We start from the raw sequence: 10,821 nt of genomic DNA on the forward strand, positions 1-10,821 counted from the left end.
TGTATATTATAATTAAAACAATACAAGTTAAATTAATTTGTGCTTATATCAACAAACATTTCGTTTCTAGAAGTTAACTAATAATTATCAAGTCAAATAATCAAGATTAGGATGATATTTTATATTTAAAGAAAATATTGGACCTTAAAGTTAAAAAAAGTATCACTTTATTTCTCTCTAAATAATATTCCCATGAAGAACTCAAATGTATTAAGATTATTTTCGTTTAACTCGTTATTTGTTATTACTAATCAAGTAGTATTGTCTATCCATATTCTTAATTACTTAAGGTACTAGAGAAAAACAAATATTGAACACTTTCAGTTGACCTTGTATAAGATGAAAAAGGTGATAATATTGTGTTCAAACATTGTTTTAATGAAACATTCAATATTATGGTAACGTACACACGAGGATGTTCTCACGAGTATGACTAAGTACTAGGTATCGCACTAAAATGTTATGGAAGGCAATGTACATTTCATTTTTTTATAGATACATCGCATTTATTTTTAGTGTTTCGAAAAAATCTAGTTTTACTCTGCCCCACATTTTGTTAGTAATATTAAACAATGTTTTTATCCAAATTATCTAAACTTAATTTTTTCATGGGAATTCATTAATGCCACTAAAGCTAAAATACTGAGAGTGCCAAAATGATGTAATGTTCACTAACCCTGTGGAACTCCATCCCCGCCAAATAATATTTCTTAGATAAACACTAACCATCAAAATAACTACAAAGACGTTACAAATTTTGTAAAAAAAATCATTTATGCTACTGATAAAAAATCCTTCATAAAAAGTGAAAGTTATTTTCATATAATTTTCATGAATTAGGGTGTGGGATACTGATTAAGAGCTTGGAAGTTTTTGGCATCTAAGTATCCCCGATAATTTTGTCCATGTTAGAAATACAATGTTCTTTTACAGAGAACCACGTATAAAATTTTCTTACTAAAATCTAACCAAAATTTAGTAGCTTTTTTAGCTTTGATGTGAAGCTTAAAAGATAATATATGATATTTTATCAAGTATTTGTATCTGTCTACAAATTTACTCAACTATCACTAGAGCAATTTTGATATATATAGAGTGATTCTTTTAATACTAACCACCGGATTTCTATTAAAACAATATTTTTTTTAAAGAGAAATTGTCTAGTGTTAAAAGAACACTAGGAATGTCAAAATAACCTGAATTCAATTGAACCCTCCAATGAACATAAAAAATTAAAGAAAAAAAATCGTCGTTAATTATAGACATTTAGAAAAATATCACCAAAAATATTTAAATATTCAATATTATTGGAAAATTGTTTTTTTTTTATTACAATGTTTTAAAATATATATCCTGTATCGTTTAATAACTTTTATAAATATTAAATTAAAGTTCTAGAAGTAAACTATAACAAAATAATATTAAAGGTAGTATTTGAATTACGCTATCCGCACAATAAAATTTTTTATTGACTAATTGACTGCTAAAGTTTAAATATCCTTTTTGCGTAATCACTTTGAACATTTTATAATTGCAATATTTATCACTATTAGACTTCAATCCACTGGCGTAATTGTGAGAGGGAATGGGTGTCATATATTCCCCAAGACAAAATTAATTATATGTCAATAATAAAAATTCTCGTTTAAAGTAAGGGGTGAAAAATTTTCTTATGTATAACCCACCCCCAAAGACGAAACCACCTAACACCACTGTATTTATCTATATCGGAGTCCACTATGATGATTCCAATTGTATTGGGTTTTTAACACTACTTCTGATGTTTAAAAAATATACTTTCTTCATTTATTTATCGCATACTTGAGCTCTTTATACAGGTAAATATTAGTGTCATACTTTAAAAAACACACCTGTCAATATTTAATGAGGAAAGAAATTCATCCACATTAATATGGCACCGATGTTAAAAATAGAATAATAATTATTCTTTCATATAGAGTAAATTAAAACATTCTGATTCACAATATTTAGATTGTTACCCAAATTTATTTGTTCCGTTATTTTAGTAATAATTACACTCTAAAAATTGTACACATATTATCTTCTATTTGCTTTAAAATAAAACTTATTTAAGCAATAATAAATGTGAGCATATTATTGTTCACTTATATTGAGTATATCTATTTTACTTAAGACAGTTATGAAAAATATCATCCAGGAAAGTAAACAAAAAACAAACAATTGTGTATGTACAAATAAATTATATTTTTTTAATCAACACACACATACTATGATACATACAAATTAAAATTTTTAAATATCTAATAATGGCTAACAATAACTGGTTACATATTTACAAAATGTGACATATTATATTAACTAGTAATTCATATAATTAAATATGCTTTAAAAACAATAACATGTTTCTTGCCTTAAATGGTAATATATGTCTTTTGTAGGCTAGACGCATTTTTCTCAGAGTGTTTAACATATACTTAAAAATTATAATTCCTAAATTGCAATTTGCCGAGACCGCGAATTTCAAATAAGAAATTTTTAAGGAACATTCTAAGAAAAAATTCGCTCGGGGATATTTTGAACTTATTTTTTAACATATAAAATCTTTATACTTTTTAAAAAATATATTCCCCTATACAAAACTAATGTACAAGTATTATTAATACATTTTAAACAATAATAGTGTCACACAAGATTTATATATTAGGATAATATTTATTTTTTTTGTAACATGACACATCTATTAAATTACTTAACATACAACATGTCATAATGTTAATAAATTATTAATCGAATAACATTTTAATTGTTTAAAAAGTTTTTTTTTTTTTGTTCATCTAATTATTTTTAGTGAACTAACAAACTTAAAAACTGACCAGTCTGCTCAAAATCTAATATTATTAGTTATATAACTTACTTATAAACTACCTAGTTAGTCTCTATATACATATACAATACAATACAACAGTTAGCTAATAGTTTAGCATATCACAATTTTTTTTCAAAGCTGCAATGCGTACCCAGCTCTGTAATTCGGACTATGGGTCGATCTATATAAGAAAAAAAAACATAAACAGAATGTCCGAAAAGAATTGGAAATAAAACATTGAAGACATACAATATTAATACAATTTTTTATATTATATATTATGACTAATACACACATAGGCAAAAATTTTCCGGGAGGTTTGCAAGAGATCATTCATATAAGTATACAAGAAATAGATATCAAGTCTTTGTCTTTTGTTGGTGACCTCATACCGGTATTAGTAAACAAAGCGTCCATGCCGTATTATTAATATTATTATTAACAAAAATATAAGATCAATATTAATAACATTTATAAGTATGTAAATAATTGTTTTAACATTTGAAACAAATAAAACAGAGAAGAGTATAAAGTGTTCTTACATAATCAGTTAGAAATGTGGCCTACAGTATAATAGATAGGTTTTTGTTTTTTGTTTTTTTTTTTTTTTTNGGTTTTTTTTTTTTTTTTTTTTTTTTTTTTTTTTTATTAGGTAGGTTTTAGAGGGGTTGTCTTGAAGAATCCGCAGTTCACCTTGAATGGCCACATCTATAAAAAAAAATATAAAAATAGCGAAAAATCCAAAACCCAAGGTTAATAACAGACATAAGAATGATTTTCATATAAAGTTCGTTTTGTTATGCGTTCGTAAAACAATTGAATAGGAGTAAGGTGCGGCTAAGGCGCCAAAGAACGGAAAAGTGAAGAATGAGTTTAACAAGACTAAAGAAAAACAGGAGCCGAGATACATCAAGAAAAATAGAGAGTGCTTTGCATATATACGTAGAGTATAATAATCTGTACACAAGTACAGTGTGAATCATCAACCACCTCACATAGCAGTGTAATAAAAAAAGGAACAACAAAAAGTACGCACGTGCAAGTAGCCCAAAGAACTCAATCGATGTTTGAAGTCAATTTTCGTCGATTAGAGTGTGTTATTCATATCGGTAAGCCAAGAAAAACGATACACAAGCGTGTAACGCCTTTCCGGGTACAATTTGTTGTCAACATGCATTTGTTAATAAAGAATTATAATTTAGTGATTTTGGAAACATTAAAAAATGTACGACTCCAAATATCGGTTAGTTCTTTATGGTATGTGCACTATGATGTATTAGATACGATTGTGACTCGAATTGTAAACAGAAATTTCTAGCAGTTGGTCGGTCACGGGAAACGCCTACAGGTTATGACATTAGAAAATGAAGAGCCGCAACACAATGTGTGTATGCAGCAAATAACGGTTTACCGTTAACTCCTAATTGCGAATTATTATAAACTATTAAAAAACTCGAGTCATGCAAAAAATAATTCGGCGAAAATTCACTTACTGTTGAGAGTAAATTGAAAAGAGAAAAACAGCACGGAGAGAAAACTTTTAAAAGCGTTTCCCGCACGTTTTATCGACGACAACTGTGCCAGAAACTGATATCGCGGGTCATAACAACTCGGTACATATCAAACTCTAACTAACCTGTGTTGTTGTAAGCTGTCTTGCCTTTTGAACGACTTGTAGCACATCTCACACCGGTAGCTCACGGTAGGCAGATGATTGCGTTCGTGGATGAGCAGCGAATAGTGTTTGTTGAACGTGCGATTGCAGTACTTGCACACAAACTCCATTTTCACCCTCTTGGGCCGGAGTCTGTGGTTCTCGGAGTCGAGCTGTATTACCGCGTACATGGTTGGGCCGCGAATAACTGAGCTTGTCGAAACGGAAAAGGCTGAACACGGCGAAGGTCGTCGGTATCACGAGTAGCCGCGCACTTGTGTTTGATTTTCAAGTATATCTCCGACTAAAAGTGGTTACTGTTGTGACCTCTCCGAAAACGTCTAAATGCAAAAAAATGAACAAACTCGTTAATTAGACTTGTGAAGCAAGAGGATATTGTCAAGGCTTTCGGGTTGAGCGCGTTCGACGGTAAACGAGAACCGACAGTCTCCGCCTTCCTACGACGGCTGTACGGTTACAGCGATGACCGACTTGTTGCGGTCCCGATAAATTTCAAGGCGCTAGCAATCAAAGGACAACTTCAACGACGAACAAAAATACAATAAAACGTACACACGCGCGCTAACAGCCAAAATACTCTTTAAAAAGAACTATTAATCATCGCCAGACGGCACCCGCAGAGACGCGTCGGTGGTTATACTGACAAAAAGGTCGGGCGAGCAAAAAAAAATACCGCCGTGTCACATAAATGTATAATAATATACTCCCACATAAAAAATTACCAGGTACTTGCGGCGGCGTTGACGATATTCCGTCTGTGTAAAAAAAACAGATCAGTCAGTCTCTCGACCCGTCATCGGCTCGCTGCGTGACAAAAGTAATAATAATAATAGTGTGTACGTTACCGGTGATGACATGCGAGCACAGGAAAAAACGTCGGTCGGATTTTTCTGGACAGGAGTAGCGCAGCGGTGCGTGAAATTCCGTTGGCGTGCAATCGTCGAGTGTAAAGGGTTATAATAATATAGGAGGAGCCCGGTAGTCATGAACGAACACCAGTAGCCGTAGCCGCCATTAATTCGTCGTCCCCTCCAAGCAAAGAACCGGCTACCGCGTTACGCGACCCCGCACCTTTGTTAAACACCGGTAGTCGTCCAGCGTTTGGCGCACCAATCAACGGGTTAATGTCTTCGAACACACGTTAACGGTATCGTTCCGTACAAACTCAATGAAAAAACTAACTACGGGACACGCGGATAGTCACCAATTCGATACTGGCAGTACGACGATCGAGATTTTATTCGCGCGTCAAGCATTTATCTAAATATACCTAAATATAATAAAAAAAAAATCAAACGATCGTTATATTTAAAACTAGTTTTGCGGGAAGCTAACGGAAATATTAAATTCATAAAGACAAAAAAAATATTTTTTTAACAGACGTAGAAAACTTACACTGAATTAATGAAAAAACGAATATTCACTTATATTAATATTTGTTTTGTACTTACTGTTTCGATAGGCGAATGTATAAAATAACAACACTGCAACATCAACTAAGAGAAGTTCAAGAAGACTTGTAGTATGCGTAGGCCTGAGACGGTAAGTGGTGATTATTGCGGAACACACTGGACTGTGCTACACGAAAGTCAGAAGCGGTCTATATGACGGTCATGTGTGTATGTGACGGCAACAAACGGGCATGCATACGTTGGCAGTAGTAGTCTGGATCGGCGTGCGCGCTTCGGGTGCGCTACCCGATCGTCGGCGTCGGGTGCTCGGTCTCACCAGGGGCGGGGCGGGGCTGGGGATCCAATGGGCGCCCGTGGGAAATGAACGGGAGCCGGCTCAGGCCCCGCCCGATGGCTTTCTGGTTGGCCACCGGGCGCGCCACCACGCACGAACACACGCACGAACACACGCGGCGGCAGCAGCGGCGGCTCGGTCGCGCTGTCCCGTGTTTTGTTTCCACGGCCCCTGCTTCTCATGCGACCACCGCCCCCCGATACACTATCGTACCGGTCGCCCCTAACAGCCGCATCCGTTGTCGACGCCTCACGGTGGCCGACCGGTTTCCCCCGGGCGGCTACTAAAAAGGATCCTGCGATTCAACGACAACCGAAAACAACGAAATAATACATAATAATAATAAATACGGTAGAAAATTATACTGCGTGAACGTATGCAAACGGCCGCCGTCGTCGTGTGTTCCGACGTTTTTTTGGATCACATTTCATGGGATTCCGTCGAAATCACACGATATCTGAGAATATTCTCCTTATTATTGTTCACGCGAGACGTAATTATTCGTAAACAGTGTCAGCCATCAAAAATATTTACTTTCTTGTCCGTTTAAACTTCTAATAAACTGTAATGATCATTAAATTAGCAGCATACGTAACACAGACAATATTATATTTTTCAATTTATTCGAGTTTGAGTCAAATAAATTTACCGCTAACTAGACGCGATTTTGGCGTTATAAATAAAATACGCTTTCTAGTTCTATTATTTTGTGTAAAATAAGTAGTTATATTAATATAAATGACTATTATTCAGTGTTTTATGTATTAAAGACGCACTTGACGTGTAGGCGGTATACTGACAGTAAATCTGCCGTATTTTTAAAACTTTATTTATAGAAATACATGTTTTATTTGATAATACTTCACATTTCTTAATAAGCTATCACGTATCTATTGGCTTACCAAACAAACAACTCGGTTGCATTCAAATATAAATATTTCCCCGTCCTCCTTATGTTTTACTACAGTTTATTTGGTGAAAATAAAACAAATAGGTTAGTAAGATAAAAGCAACGAAATGGTAAATTTTGTAGATTCATTATTTTTCTTAAAATCTCTCCGATTTTACACTAAATTCAAAACATATTTCTTAAATATAAAAGTTATCTTTGTAAGTAGGGTAATTAAAATTAAAAAATATTGGCTTTTCATTAAACATAGATANAAAACATATTTCTTAAATATAAAAGTTATCTTTGTAAGTAGGGTAATTAAAATTAAAAAATATTGGCTTTTCATTAAACATATTATTACCATATTATTAAACATATTATTATAACATATAACATATTATATACATACTATTACCGAATTCATTTACCAGACTTTATCCTGGTAGAAAACTATCTAGAAGTCATACAATTTTAATTTTAAGTGATTTTTTTCTCGTCTTTAATAATTTGTTGAGTGTTCAGAATGAAAATATAAAAAAATAAAATACAACTCTATTAATGATTGTCTCCAGTTAAAGTAGCCTTGAGAAATTACAATAAATTAAAAGTATAAACTCCAAAATAACAAGATAATAACGTTTGTGTAATTCCTAAGACTTATGCGCTTGCTACGAAAAAATGTTCAATTCAGTATTTACATGTTAAGTGATTATATAGTTTAATAACATTGCATGCTTTTGTCAAAATGCGCATTTAAGTAAAGCACAGTTTACATACTTCTTGTTACATTTATATAGATAAGTTTATTATTGTTAATAGCAACTGCAATTTACCGCCAGAGAAATAATAATGAAATGTGAAATAAAAGCGATAACGATGACTTTGGACGTTAGTTATCAAAAATAATAATTTAAACGAGAGGTAATACCTGTCATTAAGTTGACCGCTGAGCCACTCGTGTAATTTTATAACAATCCTATGAAGTAAAATTGAAAAAAAAACCCAAAACTCGTCTAAATACAATTATTCGGGAGCGTTACATCCATTTATCGAAACTTATTGTCTCGTTTGACGATATAAAGTCGTTTAACATTGTACCTAATTATGTCCACTATACTGTACAATTTTCTTAATCTATATAAATATGTTCGATGACTTACCGTATTTCCCTACGTCGTTTCCTGTTGACTTGATAATCTATTAATAGACGATATGATAGGGCGCGAGCAGGTCACTTCAAATTATTTAAATGTCGGTTAATTCAAAATAAAATTATTAATTACTGAGCATTGAAAATTAGGTAGGGATAATTCTAGTAACTAAAGTATACATTTTAACATAAATAAAATAATACTTATAAAATACAAATTAATTAATTATGTATAAATTGTTGTATTTTGTTAGTTTCACGGACGTTTTAGTTTTCATATGACAGTTGAAGTAAAATTTATTTTCGATTAAACACAAATTGTATGTAATTTATTTACTAGACCAGCAAAAACAACTACATTTATAAACTGTAAGCGACCTATGTAATATGTTTTTTTCATTTTGCGGTATAAATTACAATTTTATTTATTCATTTTGTCTTTAGTCGCGTTTTCCCGTGATTTATAGACCGACATTTTCCATTTTTACGATTTTGTCATTTTTATACATTTCCCACAGTAATACCATTTATCACGATCACAAAGACCACAGGCCACGCGTTTTAAAATGTCTGTGGAATAAATTGCCATCGCTTAACATCAGAATATTTATAAACCGTTTGAAGCAGCCGAAAAAGTTTTCGTTTCATATGTTTGTTTTTCTTAAAAAAAAACACTTGTATGAATTCAGAAATTGAATAACAAGTTGTTCTAAACCATTAGAGAATAATTTGATTAATCTGTAAGTACACAATTTACAAACAAATTAATATTTGTCATTGACAAAATCACTAGACGGCAACGAATATTAACTACAACACTCACACACAAGAATTTCATTTTTTATCAATTAAACTTATGTGGTTATCGGTCAGGTTTATTTCATGTTTATCGCCTCCGTATGAAAGTCAGTAACAGTGATAAATCGTATATTTTACCTATAAAATTAAAATTGATCCGCAGGTACAGATAGAATATTTTTTTAAAGTACATCAGGTAACTATGGACTGTCGAGTTTTATCACTAATACCTGTACAATCGGCTTTTCTTTTGATGTTCATAAAACCTAAGAAAGCATTTTACGCCTGTATTTGTACTCTATTTTTTACTATTCCCAGAAGTATAGAAAAAAGGTGTCAATCGATGTTTAAGTCGGTAAATTGAAAAGCAGCAACGAAAAACCCATAAAAATGAGGTTTAGAAAATAAAATAAAAGATTAAAATAATTCTAAAAAAATGCTGCAATTTATAAAATTTCTTTTATCTCTCTACCGCAATGTACTTGGAATTGACACGATAGCTCGATGTGTGTGGTGTACTGGACGGTCAGGGGCATGTTTTTTGGAGATGCAGTGGCTGGCCATTAATACATCACCAACTGACCGGATGGCGATCGGGTTGTCCGGTGAAGAACTACTAAGCGGTTGGACGATCCATCACCTGAGGAAGTTCGACGGTTGACGTGCGAGAGGTAATCCCACGAGATTCGCTCTGCAGGGCTCCCAATCTGGCCGAAACAAGACCACTGGAGTGTCATTATATTATGATAGTGCGGTGCAATTTTCGACAACATACAACTGACAAGGAAAACACATAACATTCGACACAATGTACTCAGAGAGCAAAAAAAAAAATTCCTGGCTTATTACACGGTGTCACGAAATTTTTATAAACCGGACACCCGTTTCCGTGAAAAACGTTGTGGTTTGTAGAAAAAAAAGCCAATTGTTATTTTTCAATGTCATACCAGAATGATGAATAGTCTTGGGTGACAATTGACTTTGCATATTATATTTACCTTTACACAATACGGGCCTCTTTAACATGGTATGTCCGGTTTCTATTTATAATAATGTTTTTTTCGTCTTTTTACCCGGTTGCCTTGTGTTTTTTTTTTTTTTAACATTGCACGCTGTGCAAGTTATTTTCGCAAGAAATTCGGTTGACACAATGGTAGTTGATGACTTTTTAATAGCTTCAACAATTTTATTTTTTAGGTAGCTCACTTTGATTGACATGCGGGTGACCGCTGACCACACAGTATTTGAACTGAATACACATTTTAGGCAATACGATAACCACTAAATGCATACAGAGCATTGCACGGTTTTACAATAACAAATGGTTCTACACAATCCAACACAGACTACTGCACTACGGCCTTCGATCAGTATGTACACGACTCATCATCATTGATTAATTTTAAAATTGACAAATTTAAATCGTTTGCATAATAATAATTCTATCGACTAAGAATATAATTTATTTTCTATGTATGAATTATTTGTGTTAAACTAAGTGTACTGGATAGCATGTACACCGTAATATTACATTGAGACTACTGAAAATGGCTAAAACACTATAAATAGTAGTTATGATTATTTTAACCATAAAAAGTTTTGCATAATAGATATGCACTACTACATTTTTATGAAGTTCGGCGGAATCTTGCGAACTCATCTATGGAAATATTGAGTATAAAATGCGTGTAATTTATTCAGATGTTCAGTAA

At 32.7% G+C, this 10,821-nt stretch overlaps 2 long non-coding RNA genes across 3 annotated transcripts; both read right to left on the reverse strand.

Moving 5' to 3' along the window:
• Positions 1 to 2,205: 2,205 nt before the first annotated feature.
• On the reverse strand, positions 2,206 to 4,634 carry LOC126893848 (uncharacterized). The gene is made up of 3 exons (XR_007701276.1): positions 4,485 to 4,634; positions 3,391 to 3,556; positions 2,206 to 3,029 (listed from the first exon to the last, which is right to left on the reverse strand). It is a non-coding gene; the product is annotated as an uncharacterized LOC126893848 (long non-coding RNA).
• A 54-nt stretch (positions 4,635 to 4,688) lies between these two features.
• Positions 4,689 to 8,104, reverse strand: LOC126893846 (uncharacterized). Of its 2 annotated transcripts, none has more exons than XR_007701271.1 (3): positions 8,090 to 8,104; positions 5,975 to 6,831; positions 4,689 to 4,843 (listed from the first exon to the last, which is right to left on the reverse strand). It is a non-coding gene; the product is annotated as an uncharacterized LOC126893846 (long non-coding RNA). The 2 variants fall into 2 exon arrangements; XR_007701270.1 differs by lacking the exon at positions 8,090 to 8,104 and adding an exon at positions 7,571 to 7,585.
• Positions 8,105 to 10,821: the final 2,717 nt, after the last annotated feature.

Source organism: Daktulosphaira vitifoliae, unplaced genomic scaffold (genome assembly GCF_025091365.1).
Source record: "Daktulosphaira vitifoliae isolate Bord-2020 unplaced genomic scaffold, ASM2509136v1 Scaffold_1, whole genome shotgun sequence".
Classification (NCBI taxonomy): Eukaryota; Metazoa; Arthropoda; class Insecta; order Hemiptera; family Phylloxeridae; genus Daktulosphaira; species Daktulosphaira vitifoliae.